General features: G+C 31.4%; 1 protein-coding gene across 1 annotated transcript in view; it reads left to right on the top strand.

The window, feature by feature from the left end:
* The window catches only part of LOC127719738 (uncharacterized), a 306,242-nt gene that overhangs the window by 37,152 nt on the left and 252,591 nt on the right, over window positions 1-16,499 (top strand). The gene's annotated exons all lie outside the window — the stretch shown is intronic.

Here is a 16,499-nt window from a genome sequence, read left to right as displayed (position 1 = left end):
TTTATTCTTCCCATGGGAACTAAGATTCTTCCTATGGGAAGATATATTTTTCCCATGGGAACATTATTTCAGAATTTGTAAAAGAGCTATGAAATATCGCAATGGACTGGCAGTTACTAATAACCATGACTGGAACAGTTTAACAAGCATTCCATTTGATAAAAAAAAAAATGTAAATTCAATAAATTAAAAGTATTTCTATCATACTTTTTAACTCAAAAGTCTTTTATTACCGTTGAATGATTGATAGAAATTCTACCGTCCAGCGGCTGATTTTACAATTTGAATCTCTCACCTTTGTTTTCGATCAAAAGCATCGTGCATTTCATGTAATAGTGTTCGCTGAACTGTCAAGTATCGGAGCCATGACTTTGTATTTCAGAATTTAATTTAAGAATAAAAATTATAAATCTGTTTTAATCTATATACATGGGAAATCACGAGTCGTGTTTAAGATTGTTTTCTAATTATAATCCTATAATTTCATGAAATTGACTTCATAATTATTATTAATGTACTTATTCTTTTTCGTCGACGTAACTCGATATGCGTGGTTTTCGCCACTAGAAAGATGTGCACTTACTTTTTTAAAGTTTATTTCATTCATTTGGTCAAATTTCCTAATCATGCTAATGCAATATTGTTACTCGTCTGCACAAACATCTTTTATTTCAATTCATTTTTGGCAAACACCTTTGAAAGTCTTGTTAGATTTGTCATTTTTGATCTCTCAGGTAAATATCAAAGAGAATCCAGAGTTTTGCATTTACAAGGACGGATGAGGATTTAATTTATACTTTATGATATATTCACTTGTACTTTACCGGTAGGCTGTCTTCGTGTAATTTATGGTTTAAAGGAATACGAATACTTTATTTCTCATAAAATTTCAATTACTAGTTATCGAGAACATACATAAACATAACTATAAGGTAAAAGTATTACATGCATGTGTAAACGATACAATTAAATTAACTTGGAGGACTAACTTTCACATTTATAACTTTTACATAGTTTTTCTAATATTACAATATTTGATGAGTTAAATTGTTGATCAACTTTAAAGATATTAGGGTTTGACTAACAGTAGTTCTGTAAAAATTTCCTTCTTTCTATAGTTTAAATATTCAACAATTCATAATGTAATGGTACTCGTCACCAATGTTGTTTGTGTCACAGAGACGGCAGATTATGTTTTCTCTCTAAAAATCCTGCCACCTTCCAGACTCAATCGGCAAGTGGTGACTACCACATCTATATTTGCATAATATATAATTAATTTAGTAAGGTAAAAATGAAAAGTATTTTTTCAAATCGTTAATTCTTTTTAAAAATACGATAACATTAAGTTTTATGCGATTCTGCAATAAAAGCAAAGCATTCTTGTTGAAACTGGTCTTTGGGTTTTTGTTTAATAAATTTTGACACCCATTTATCACAAACTATAATATTAGACATAATCATACCGCAGATCATACCGTAATTATCAAAAATATTTTTCATATATGATATCCACTTAGTTTCTATTCCGTTATTATCATAATATAATCAAAGTACTGAAGTACTGAACATCGGATGACCGCAGGTTCTTGTGGATGGTCAAAAGCACATGTCACAGAAACAGATCACATCTCTATACCTGAAACTGAGGTTAATTTACAGAGATTTGTTTTTCTTATACAAGTTCGTGCTTGGATGATGAATAAATGACAGGAAATTCAACCTCACCGTAATAACTATTATATTGTAGTGATACAAATCAGTATACCTTAGACTATTATACTAATATAATAATAGTTCCAGAGAATACACTGGTTTGTTGTTATATATTATATTAATATTACGGTTGCATGTATATATAATTTTCATCTATTTGTATATCATACTATTCTACTATTATTATAGTGTAATGCAAGTGCATGGTGGACACTCTTCTGTAAAAAAAAATCAAAGTCTTAAAGGCTGTAAAAGCAATTGCTGCCATGTTAATGTTTTGTGGACTTTTATTTTTCATCCATATATATAAGAATTAAACCTGACAGGACAGGAGTGTTGACTAGTGAGAAGCAAGACGGTTTTAACTTTATATCAATATAAGACTTTAGCAGGAAATCATTTTAAATATGTTTTATATTTTACAAGGAGACAACAAGTTTACCAGGCTAAAGTTGGGGTTAATTATACATGTGCTGAAACATATAACTGAAAAAAAAATCATTATGGATTATCCCCTGGTAGTGTTTGTAACTGGACAATAATTTCCTTTATTGATTTAATTTTAACCATTTTCATAATTAATTTAAATTAACCATTCAGTTAAAACATTTCAACTTTCCAGACGCAAATGTTGAAAACGGGACAGAAATAAAATATCTTACAAGACATAAACATGTAAAAAATAAATATATATTTCAGCTTACTAAAAATATTTTCATAATGTTACTTTGACATCATTTCTTAAAACTAAGTCCCAAACATAATTGCTCAGTTGACATGTGTCATCCTCATGCGATACGAGATAACTATAATTCTGATGCAATCCCGAAAAGGGGGGTCATCACAAACAAACATGACATTAAATTGTCATTATACGAACTAGAACAAACAGCTCTATGTTGCTTTGATATTTATCAATTTTCAGGAAACATGTGAAATAAATTTCAGGTCCATTTCATTATAGTGCCTAACAAGATTGTGTGAGGTAGACGAAATTGACCTTAAAACGATCGTATTGTCTTTTGATGTCCAAATATAGGCAGATCGGACATATAAGGACTTTATCTAATGACTACATAAATTTGGGATTTATTATTATTATAATATTCTAATGAAACTGAAAATTGTATTTTTTTTTAGGATAAACAACAATTTTACCTGGCGTAGCCGTTCATAAATGTTTTTCTGCATTTATCTTCGAAAAATGGCGTATTTAATGGAATAGAACGTTAATACAGTAAACTTTCTCTTTTTTCTCCGCAATAGGCTATCAAAAATAATTTATCTAATGTGTATGTGGAAAATTATGTGAAAAGATAAAAAGTGGCAATTGTTACCTTTCATACCTTAAGATTCGTTCATCTGATTCTGACCAATGCTTATATACTAAATATCTATTTATATGCCGCTATTATTGTTGTTGTTACCAATTATGTAAATCAATTGTATATGATTTTATGCCCTTTATGGGCCCTGTAATTTGGGAAATAAAAAAAATAATCTATTCATTGATAAAACGTAATATGGACTGGTCCAGTGTCCAGTTTGCAGGTCATTTAATTTTCTGTACACATTCATGCACGCTCTGATTTAATCAATATACTCGTACGAAAAAGCATGAACAGTTTGAAGGTAATCTAATAATAACTTAATCCAATCAAATTGCATAAGATTCAATAACAATGTCAAGTCCACATCATAATGAGTAATAGAGGTAAACTGGGTAGGGAGAAAATGACAGATATTTCAAGTTAATATTTATGCAATAACGAATTAAAATTTGTCAACCATAAGTTTTGCTACAATTTCAAAAACATGTCGTTCTGTATGGGTATAGTTTTCGGATCTTTCATTAGCGTATTTAAGGCTATAACAAGTTTGGGCTTCAAAAGTTCACACAATTATTGACTTTATACAGAAAATTCGTCCTTGTAAAACATTTAATAGTTCACAAATGATACGCGATTTTAAAGTAAAATTATTTCTTAAAACACTGCAAAAAATTTCATTCATATTGATAAAGTGGTATCGTCATAAAGTGCGTTGAAATGAACAGTGGTATAGCAAACATCGAATTCCCTCACAAAATGTTATCACACACTACAGTAAGGGGAGTCAGTTAAGTTTGTCTATTTTTAGATACTATACAGGTAATCTTTTGACACTACGTATACAACCTGTGTGACCTGTGTAGTGATTTTGATTTCACGATAAATTCATGAATGAACGATAATTTTATGAATGAACATGAGCACCTGACCTCTTTCTTAAACACCTATTAAACATATAAAACCGTATTTAATAAGGAGATAATTCAGTCAAATTTTCAGTACTAAATCAACAACTGAAATGATTCCATTTTTTGATGAAACATCGTACGAACGGAGAACGGAATCGCAGGTATAAAAATGCACTTTTTTCCCTTGTAATGACCGCGGATCTATAATTTTTATAGATCGGTTGAAATCCCAAAACTAATTTGCATAATGGAAATTTAGGCGATAGCAATACATCGGAGTGACCTCAAGGTCATCCTCTGTAAAAACAGAAGTTTGTATAATTCAACACAAATTTTACTTTCTTTTCCATTAAGAAGTATACTCTAGAAATGTATCATTCGCAACTTTACATTGGACAGTAATGGGTATCTGTCAAGCTCTGCATACTGTATGAAATTTGGAGTAGACTGTTTTAACTGTAAGGAGCATTGTCGTCTTTTGCATCTAGATCAAAGACTAAAATGAATTATTTTTCCGATTGGATACAGGTGAAACAAATATTTGATTTTTTAATTGCTGATGATTTTTTGTACGAATAGACTGAGACTACTATAACACATAACATTCTAAATAGTTTTAATTTGCACATTTTTTTAAATTTGTATTTTTTCCTAACTAGGTAGGTGAAATTATGTATAAAATTTATTGTAAAATTGCGAAACTTCCATTACGGGCATATTCTATACTTCTAAGTTTGAATTAAGAGTCTAAACTTTTTCAAATATTGAATACGCAACCAAATCTCTGTAATCTTATCCATGTATTATTTATGTTTCTGTCAAAGGCGTTTGATTGTGTATTAGTTTAAAGTAGGCGTGGTTTTCGGTAACTTTCCTCCAATCAACTGGCCTATTCGACAAACCTGTGTGCGCTGGTGCGTGTAAACTGGCTATTGTAACGGCACGTGTCTTACATCGGAATCTGTCGTGCGTGACCAATGTTTATTGTAGAATTTCTTGTCATGTGGTCAAATTATCTGACATACAAGTTTTAAAGGTTAAAACTTAAATTTGCTTTTTGAAAGATTATTTTCGGCAGTGCCCCCGATATACGGTCCTAAAGTGTTTAAGAAAAACAAGACTTTAAAAGAAGGATGCATATTAACAGATAATATAATCTGGGACTATTATATTACTTAGTATTATAGTCCCAGATATAATACATGTATTATATGGCTCTGATATTAACTATAACGTGTTCTGGAAAAAAATTAAGTGTCCGAGAATTTGAATTACCTAATAAGGGCATCTCGATCACTTTCGACAAAATATTATTGCATGAATGGTAAATCGCTGATTTTTAATTCTAGAAGTGGTTTGTGACTGTTATAATAGTGACATTTATACGCATTCTGGTTTAAGTTTACAATGAACACACTCAGAGAACACACTATACATTTTTCTTTGAAATATCAATCATTTTTGGGCCGACTTGCCTTATCATACGTTTCATTATATTTGAATGCTTCAAAACTGCTTCAAGATACTATAAGCCTGTATTGTTGTTATGTTTTAGGGTCAATGACTCCCCCCCCCCCCCCCCCCAAAAAAAGTAAAATAATTGTATATTTAATTTTAATAATTGTTTTAAAACGTAATATCAATTAAGGTCAGCCAAACCCGAATTCAACAACAAGGAGTGTCATTCACCGGGTTTATTTTCTTTTAGAGGTTTTGATCTTTTTATTTTATTCAATAAATAATAGTAAAATTTACTTTCCATATACATGTTTGACTTCCTAAATAGCACTTGAAAATAAATTTTGAACAACGAATTTGTCACAATTTCGCTTTTGTCGTCTGCCCAACTTAGTTTGGTCTTGCAATATGCATGAGATACTTGTCACTGAACGTTGAACAAACAGTAACTATCCACCAATCCATCTGCAATTGCGATACCTCTGTTACATACCCGTCATTTTGTCACATGCTTGGTACTATTCTTTGAACAAATTTCGTGTTGTAAGCCGATTTTGTCCTACATTTAAATTGTTCTTGTCAAGTAATACATTCCTTGAACAGGTTAAAATGTTAAACTAAATCCTATAAAATCAATTTGGTGCATTGGTTCTTTGAAACACAATTTTGTTAATTTTAGCGTGTCAACCCCTCGTACTAGTGATTTCGGTTTGTATAATCATACAACAAAAGTCTATATTGGTATACTAGTAGTAAGTTATTGTTTCATTTTATATGTTTACTATTGGTGACATCAAATAAAATGTTTTGCAGGTTGTACTAAGCCATACGAAATTTAAATATCATATTTAAATGCAAACTGAAGGATCTAAAATTTAAATGATTTAAGTAAAAACTATAATGAATACGGAGCAGGGGTATTGCACGAAGTCATCCAGACTAGCCGAATTATAAATCCTAGCCTCCGTACTTGTATGATCACTTGATCCAAAATTAAGCTTGTCTGATTGAGAAAAAAAAAACAACGCTTTTGGTTAAGGACTACAGTTGAAAAGTAACATTTGCTACCAATCCATGCAAAATAGTAAGATGTATGTTCCTGGGCGTATAATGCACAAAGAAAGGGTTGTTATGTACTTTTGAACTTAGTAAGGTAGTATGGTTACCATACGCCTTCCTGTTACAGATACGATCGACGTGCACTACAGCAGAATTACGGTTTCAGTTGTTAAAGTACACAAACAAATTAATTGGGCTAATTTGAAATCTCCTGCATAGTTTATTTCATTGGCAATCATATTCAAGAAAAGTTGTAAATCTTGAATATTCTGTAATATCTTTATGAAGCTTGATTGAGACGTAGATTCACTCAGATACCGATCATTGTTATCTTTTCTTCATTTACACAAATGAATGTCCGGGATTCGGAATATGGCAGTTATACATATATTCTCAGTTTACATTTAGTTTGAAGCATTATCGAACTAATACGACTTTCATCTTTAAAATTTACTTTGCATTAAATATCTAAATGAGATTACATAGGAATAACTTGTGGTGTATTCATGTATATGTAATAAAAAAAAAGAAAAGAAACCAACAGCAATATTTGACGAAGACGAAATTAATGATGGAATTTTAACGTCCAGTGACATATATTACAATGCATGTCGAAACAGAACTTGAAATTGACAATAGGTATTAATAGAACCGTCGTTTTTCCAAAGAATTCACGCTTAGTTTGGATTTCACGTGCTATTTCACAAGGTTCGCATTATAGTTATGCATGTACAAAATAACTAACAATTGTAATGATTTCTTTAACTGTTCTAAAACGTTCTAGTTGAAATAAAAATCTGTGATTTTTCTATATTCGTACTTTCGACGAAGCAAAGTAAGTTCTATATAGATCTGGACATATATGCATAAAACAATATCCAATCGTAGTATAAATTTATTGTAGAACATGTAGAAAAATCCGTCCGTTCGGGTCAAATCTTAACTTAAGTACCATATGCATATACGGACCCTGGATTTAAATCAGATCTGTTCTGGCAGTTTTTGTCTTTTTTTCAAAATACATATTTTTAATTGTGACTATCTTTAGTTCCGAATCTTTTTATCTTTCTAAACCAACGATCGGCAAGTGCGTTCATTCTTGTGAATTAATATTTGAATGTTTTGAAATATCCATTATTATTGACAAGAAGTACAAACTTACATTTTTCAAATTTCACCGATGGAAAATATCTCAATAAATTGTTAATTCCTCAAATCTTTGGTTGGAATTAAATATCATTCATTGCACGAGAACTATATTTCATAAACAACTGGTGGTAAAATTGACTACACGTATGAGTTTAGTAATATATAGTATATCAATGTACACATGATGTATATTATAACAGATGATTTTTTAAAATAAAGTTCCAAATTACCGTCCGCGCGTACACTGCTCAGAAGGCGGTGCGGTGCGTAAACCTGCATTACGTGTAATAAGAGTTTTTAAGCCCGACAGGAAATCGCTTGAATACCTGGAAGTGTCACCTCACAGTACCTCTGGCAATAATTTCTTTAGCCATGCTGATGGTCAAGTTAAGGAATTAAATAAAGGTATAATATAAATACTGTGACATAAAAAGATTTTATAAATGTATATTAGTCCCAGATAAAAAAAATATTGGAAACAATTTTACACGGAACACCGCTAGTTAATTAGGGTTTCTAACTATATATGAGAGAATCCATAAAAGAAATTGCTCTCAATTAATTCCCCTATATTTACTTGAAAACTTGAAATATGCATTATAAAGAAATAAACTTGATCGCATAAACTTAACCTCTATTATACTAATTATGGAATATGCATAGTTTTACATATGTCAGTCGTTAAGCTACATATTTCGTTTAGGTGTCAGACCACCAATTACTCCTTCCAATTTAGAACGTCTGTAAAAGTAGCCCTACTCTGACACAAAATAGTGCTTTTGATGTCATTGTTTACTTAAACTAACCAACAAATTTGCAGAAATGAAACTTTTGGTGAAAGGGAAATATATTTAGACTGGGACTATTATACTAACGGGATTGGAAACGTTACACCAATCAGTGTAATAATACTCACATCACTGTCGTTAGAACGAGACTTTACGTTAGTATAATAGTCCCAGATTTAGACCATTTTGAGCCAAAATTCACTTGTCTATGAGTTTGCATTAAAAATTCAGGATTATTGCACTACATAGTATACTAATTTAATATTTCCAGAAAACCGGGAGTTATTAGTACCTGTGTTTTCAAGATCAGAATTTTCTTATGAGACTTTAAACATGAGTTGAAAATTGGCATGTAGAAAGCACGGTGATACATGTACAATTCAGGATATACCTGGTTTCTTTGAAGTTATACTTAAGGTTAAATATTTAGAAAGCTGTGAAAATTGAAAAATTTGGTTGAACAGATGGGATTTTTAATTGGTGGTCTGACACCTCGAAATAGGCCGGAAATTGCTAGTAGACAGAAGAAAGTCAAGAAAGCTCATTGTGTTATATTCTTTACATAAAGAGACTGCCCTTGATTATCTCTGAGATTAAATGCTCCCAATTATTGGTCAAATTCAAATTATGATTTACGAATTAGTAACAACTATGTAGTACCCCGCGTCATAGACTAGATATAACCAAAACATCTTTTTTCCCATCTACTTCTATTGAATGGAATTTTAAACCCCGACATATGGACTTTCTGAAATCTAAAAACATCCACCCTTCTTCTTTAGTTGTGGTGTAAGAAAACTTAATATCATTAATGGTTCAGAAGTATGCGAAGCTCCTTAAATGCAGATATGTGTTAATATTAAACTAAATCCTGCATGCAGCTGTAGCCATGCTGTTTAGGATTGTATTTACAATTTTTTCGAGTGCCCATTTCACAATGAAGCAAGAGAAATATTGTTTTTGATTTTAAAAAGATATGTTATACCAATTGAGCTGTTCACTGTGACCTTTATACATTTCAGCGAAGTAAAGCAACTTTTGAATCTGTGCAATCTTATATCAGAATTACACAAAGATTCAGAACTTCGCATACAATTAAAATTCTGCCTTCCTACTTTTCACGCCAGTTCATATTACAAAAATATTATATTGCGTTTTCGTTTTTGTTTATAGTTTGTATTACATCTATTTCTATTTTGTTTTTCGTTATTATCTTATGTATTTTGTGTTCAATCCCATATGCTACTTTTGAAAATAAAATGTGTTTAAACAAAAACAAAACAAAAACGAAGATAAGTCACACAAAAAAAACCTCAAAATAACAAACTTGTACATTTGGTACATGTACATGTATATGTCACAGAAATCACTAATCCATGTCAATGTTAAGTTTTTAAAACAATACAACGGAGACTAATAATATGACTTCAATTTACTTTGTTTCTGTTCTTGTAATTTATCTACATAAACTGCCTATACAAAATATCATACGAAAGGAATCAAAATATTGAAATAAAGACGTCCGTAGAAATACCACAAATGACCACCTCAATAATACGCACTAGGGACTTGATGTGATGATACAGTTGCCACAAAGGACATGAAATATAAAAGTAGGCTATGTTATTTTAAATTAAAAAAATAAAAAAATAATTCCAAATTATATAATCACATCTTTAGTAATTACCATGTAAATGTTTTAACGACACGTGCCACACTCTATTGATCGTCATCTGTGTGTAATCGATCGAAATTCATGTTCATTCAACCAGAACCCGTTAATTACGCACGTGTATACAGATTGGAAATGAATATTATCTCAGCATGTTATCATGGTTATAGTGTTTTTGTTTTATGGGTCTTGTATTTTGCAAAAAATATAATTTTTAAATGGGGTTTTTCTAAGCACCGGAAAAAAGTTGTTAAACATTTATTATCTATTTTCCAATAAGTTCAATAATAGAAATTTGTATTCACAACACACACGCACAACTTATTTAAAAACTCACTTGCCATTGCTTCATATTTATTTGGATAATCAGAGTTTTTATGGAAGTTGCATGTTGAGAGCAGCTTTAGATATGAAACCATATTGACATTTTGTAGAAAACCTGCATACTGCAATAATTTAACATAAATCCTGCATTTTCAACAAATTTTTATTTTTCTAGGAGAAAAACAATCAAACGGAAAACATGTTCCATACATAAAATATCTGTTTCAATGAAAAGAAAAATTGTTCCCAAAGGTAGACAAATTTTCCCATGGGAATATAAACTGTTCCCATCGGAAAAGTTAAATTCCCATGGGAACTCTCTGTATTCGTCTTTTCCCATGGGAACTGTAAAGTTCCGATGGGAACTTTAAAATTATCATGGGAAAAGTACTTTTTCCGATGGGAACTTTTAACTTTTCCCATGGGAACTTCGAATATTCCCATGGGAATTTTTAAATTTCCCATGGGAAATGTACTTTTAATCAGCTGTGGTGACAACGGTGACAACGGTGACATGTTGGGACATATGGGGAAATTTAATTTGTTTGATTATCTATCACTTGGGCAAAAAATATTTTTGATATCTTGTAAACCGACAAAGTCAGATTTGCCAATTCTGGAATGGCAAATTTGTCCCGCACAGTGTTCTAGTTTACACAATTTTATGATCAATGTTATAGGCAGGGTATCCTATTAAATTAAACAACATTCTGGTGTAAATAAACTTACACCTAACAATAGAAATCTATCAATTTACATTAATCATAATATCTTGAGATATAAATGCACTTAATTGGTCTAACACCTTCAGGGTTTATCTAAAACATACACTTTCTGCTCGAAAAGAGAAAACTTCACAAATATCTGGGTAAAACTTACAACAAATGCATAGAACATACATACTAAAACATCACGATTTGACACGGTTTAACTTTTTATACAGTGTAATATGGTATTATTACGTGAGTATTTCTGTATTGGCCTTGTTATTGGTCCGAGGCTTGCTGTATTGGCCTGAGGCGAAGCCGAAGGCTAATACAGCTGGCCAAGGACCAATAACAAGGCCAATACAGAAATGCACGTAATGATACCTTTATTAATTAACTACAGTGTTATCATTGTTTTATATACCACAAGAGATAAACATTTTTTACCTTGAAGTGGAACTATCCAAATCTGAGTTCCCATTTATCTAGTCCAAATAATTATGACGTCTTGAAAGGCTATTATATTTTTTTTCTTTGACGCCTTATATCGATGTAAGGCGTCAAAGAAAAAATATAATAGCCTTTCAAGACGTCATAATTATTTGGACTACCATTTATCATGTTTATAAGCTGCAATATCAAATGATCTGGTGCTGTTTCCAGGCGTCTTCTACATTTTCTCATCTGATGAATTTTTCTACCCTTACCAGTCACCATAAAGTGTTACAGTTCATATTTAGACGCAACACATAAATAGTAATTGGAAAGGTACTGCCATTGCATGTGTAATGCAGAAACAAATTATTTTTAAAAAAATGTAGGAGTTGAATATGATTGAAAATGATACAACTATCCATAAGGCAACTGACCGAAGATTTGAACAATTACAGATCACCCTTCTACAATGCATATGCCTGGTTCGGGTTGAAAAATAAATGACAGTTTACGAAACATGAGAAGCGAAAGTAAACAGTAAATCGGTTGTACCTGAGGTCGACAAGAAATGAACTTTGTGATAAACTACTCGTTGCCAAAACCTGAAATAATTCAATTGTCTGCTTACAAAATGCTTTTTAAATGAATGTGACCGTCTTTAGCCTGAAATATATGCCACACTGAACGTTTCGGCATGTTTATGGTGAGTAAATGAAAACTGCGTCTTCCTAACGACTGTTTACTTTCAGTTTGTGTTTATCATGACTTACGATCTAAAAACTAGAGACGTTCCGAAATCCTGTATTGGCCGGATCAGAACTCGGCCAATACAGAAAAAAATCAATATTGGCCAAGTTATTCTGTATTGGCCGAGTTGACACTTTTATATTGCATAGGCAGTTTTCATCATATTAAGTCCAATAACAGAGTATTTAATTAAGTAAAGACTTATTGCCTTTTAACTAGATGTATATAAATTATGTATATCATTGTATATATTTTTAATTAACCGTACGTTGTTTCTGGATTTTTTTAGCTAAGTTCTATTGCATTCTTAGCAAGGGTCCTTCTCAAAAGTCTACCTATTTAAAAGTCTTGTTTTCAATTGATGCTCCTTTAAATACTTACTGCGTTTATACGCTATGATAAATATCTGTTTGTTCCCTGCGTTACGCGTTGCAGGGTACATTGAAATACCGGGCGTCCGTCCGTCCGTCTGGGTTTATTAGTGCTCTTACGGGTACAATTCTTGCTAGATTTTTATTAAACTTATACTATAGTTTAATATCAGTAATATCTCTGAAAAGTTCTAAAATAATGGTCGATTGACTTTTTTTAAAAGATTAATGTCCCTTGGAAATATTAAATTTATAGAAAATGGCCTCGTTAGCGTTCTCACAGGTACAGTTCTTGCCAGATATTTATAAAACTTATACTTTCGGTTAATATCAGCAGTATCTCGGACAATTTATATCTATAAGTTTATTTCTCTAAAGTCATAAGATGTTTGTTGAGGTCAGTTTCGTTGCTATTGTTTCTTATGTGACGACTTGTTTCACTTGTTTCACTTGTTATAGCAATTTGAAAAGTATGTCTAGGATGTGCACTTGTAATTGGGAGATACTAATAAGACATGCAACCTAACATCAAGGACACCACTCGATTTAAAACGCTTCCCTTTGTACACCTCCGTATCTAAGTACACCACTTCTGTATTGGAGAAATTATACGTAAACTTAATAATCGTGTTTTGTCTCTTTCTGACAAACCATTTCAAAGTTCGATAGGCCAAACAAAAATGTATTTTTAGAAAATTGCTGTTTTAAAGCAGCTGAACACACTTCTGTTTTAAATTTTGACTTGACAGTTGAGAAACCAGATAATTGCTAGAGACAACCAAAAGTGCTGAATCACTGAGTAAAGACCGGCAAACAGAGGTGCACCTTCCGTTTTGGCAAACAAAAGAAAAGGCATATCATTATTTAAAGCTTATAATTTCTTAATATATTAGCCTCAAATATTTTGAGTGTCCATTGAAAGGAATTTAATTGTTTATGTAACTAGATTAAGACAGATTAATGTGTTCCAGAGAACCTGTTCAGCCTATGTCAATTTGAAGTTTTTATTACTTCACTAGTATCAATGTTTAGAACTATTAATAGCAATTGAGCAGTTAAAGATAAGCATCAAAAGATTCATGTATGTGTATTAAAATTATGGTTATTGAATTTGAAGATTATGATTAAAAAAATGACAAAATTAAATACTGACAACTGATAACTGACAAAATACTTCTACCCTTCAGTGTGTGTACTGTAAGAAATAATTTGTAAATTAATCAGTCATGGGGTAGACTTTATATGGATTATTTCCCCTAATATGACCTTTTTACATATATAATATTTGTATGTGTGACCTGCAACCCGCAACCTGCAACCTGCACCCCGCAACCTGCACCCTGCAACCCGCAACCCGCAACTTGCAAAATAGCACTTCCCGATAAATGTGTCGTCCCTTTGGGATATGCAAATCATTGTAAAAATTACTTTCTGCTGGATAAGTCTTTTACTGATATAAAGGTAAACCATCATTTCTTCTCACTAATAAGAGATTTCCAATAACATGACATCCGTATGTGATCGTACGTAACTCGACGGACATACGGACCTCCTAATGGGACTGGTTATTGGCTACCATTGAATTTTTTCAAATACGTTGCTTAAGGTCAAACAAAGTATTCCCTGTCTTTCAAAATCACACACTGGAATTTTCGTCCATATGAAATAATTTTATCATGACAAAAAATGATAGAAATCTAGCATTTTTATATATCACGTATTTTTCTACAATCCCGCCTTTATTTTCACTGACATACATGTGAGATGACGTATAAACACACGTATCACATACCTATTATACGTACGACTTGAGGTATCTTTCATGGTTTTGAATATGACAATTATTTTTTAATATACTTTGCAAATGAACGCCACAGTATACTTTTTCCTGTCTATCTTTATAGTTTATCTTCTTTATATTATATTTGTTGCGGTGCAAATATTAAGAAGGATATTTTTCTGACTATTTCAGAAATATCGAAACAAAAGTTTGTCAGAATCTGTCTCTCTATTAAAGTTGAAAATTGAGATAAAACAATCACTTCCGTTTAATTTCTAAACAAAAGTATTTTTCATTTATTATAAAATGTATTGATAAAAGAAATCTATATATATGCTGATTTTTAAGAATTAATTAACGTGTGTTCGATTAGGAATTGTTCTTTACTACTTTGTTTAACGGGAATGCTATTGGAGTCCAAAAACAAAAGACATTTCCAGGCAGTTTTTTATGTATCCCTTGAAGTAAATTCACTTATAGTATTTTATCGATAAACAATTAAAAGGGGGGTCGACAAATTCATTGTGCTGAATAAATCATTAACGGAAATATGTAAGGTAAGTAACATTGAACATCATCATATAATAAGATATCGATGCCAGATACTGATCCAGGATTTTGAAAGGGGAAGGGGTATAGGTAATGATTTTTTTTTAAAACGAACGTGTTACTTTTGGTGGACAAAGGTTTCAACGGACACTTGGCATTCCTAAATTTTATGTAGTACTCTTGTACCTTGGTAAACATTAGCAAGACTTCATATTTCACCCAATTGTTATCATTCATACATTTTGACAAAATATAATCGTAAAAAGTTAAAAATACATAGTGGATCTTAAACTAAATATCCCCAAATCTGTACAAAAGCGGCTCTTCTAATAATCCATGCATGATTATAATTAAGGACAAGATATAAAAAAAACTTATTTAGTAAAGTGTAATCATATTTATTCTTGTAGATGCGTCATCATAAATTCCATTTGATAAAATTCTACGGAAAGGTGACAAAGTACTATCAGAAAGATGCATCAGTGATCTGAATTTTACCTTTGGCAAAAGTATCTTGGAATAAAATATAGAAGTATGCCAAAAAAAAGAAAAGAATCAGCAAATCGTGTTCACCTTTTACTTTCCGGCGTGTTTGAAACTCTTGTTTAATCTTATAACTTTTAAATCAAAAATGAGAATATGATCTCGATTCAGATTCCATTATTTCTATTTTTTTCAAACTTATTTTTGATTTAGTAGCTTTTTAAAAGAATTGTTCGTTTTAATAGGATATAGATATATGGGTCAAGTGTAATGACAAGTAATGATCGGTGCATTTGATTACCGGCAACTGAACTAAATATTCCATTTAAATGTTGTTGTCTTAGAAATTATCTCAAATTTAATAACAATATATGTAAAGAATTAAAATGGTAGTGTGTACTAATTTTTAAATAGCATCTATTCCAACTAAGTTGGTGTATCCAACGAGGCAAAAATTCATGCATACTATGCTCCCCTCCGTCGTCCTTCACTGCAATAGGCAGAGATACGGTCAGATAGGTTGGTTATGTCGAGTAATGTCATTTTATTGGAAATCTATATTAATAAGACTCTACGCAAGGTTTAATTCTTTCAATTCTTTTACATGTGAATGAAAGATAAAAGTCACAAAAAATATTAACTAGACAGCTATTGTTTTAACAGCCTTTATGGCTTTGGTTTTTCAGAAGTTGTAAGTTTATAAGTGTTCATTGGGTCTAGCTATAAAACCAGGTTTAATACACCATTTTCTACATAAGAACATACCTGTAACTCTTTACTCTCAAAACAGAGGTTGCCCTGGAAACCTTTACGAATTTACTATAATACTTCTTCCGTTTGAGAACTAAGGAAAATAAACGCCGGACAAAGTGGTGTGGGGATATCCCCCTTATGTCCGAAATATTGTTATTATTTAGTACTTTTTTCTGATATTTGACTGCTGTTTCCCCTTTTCATACCAAATAACTCTGAGCAACAACTCGACCTTTAATTTGAACTTGAACTCAATGGATGGCGACACT

The sequence above is a fragment of the Mytilus californianus genome, unplaced genomic scaffold (genome assembly GCF_021869535.1).
Source record: "Mytilus californianus isolate M0D057914Y unplaced genomic scaffold, xbMytCali1.0.p SCAF_11, whole genome shotgun sequence".
In the NCBI taxonomy this organism is placed as follows: Eukaryota; Metazoa; Mollusca; class Bivalvia; order Mytilida; family Mytilidae; genus Mytilus; species Mytilus californianus.
The sequence above is the reverse complement of the archived record's forward strand: the minus strand, read 5'-3'. Positions and strand labels throughout refer to the sequence as shown.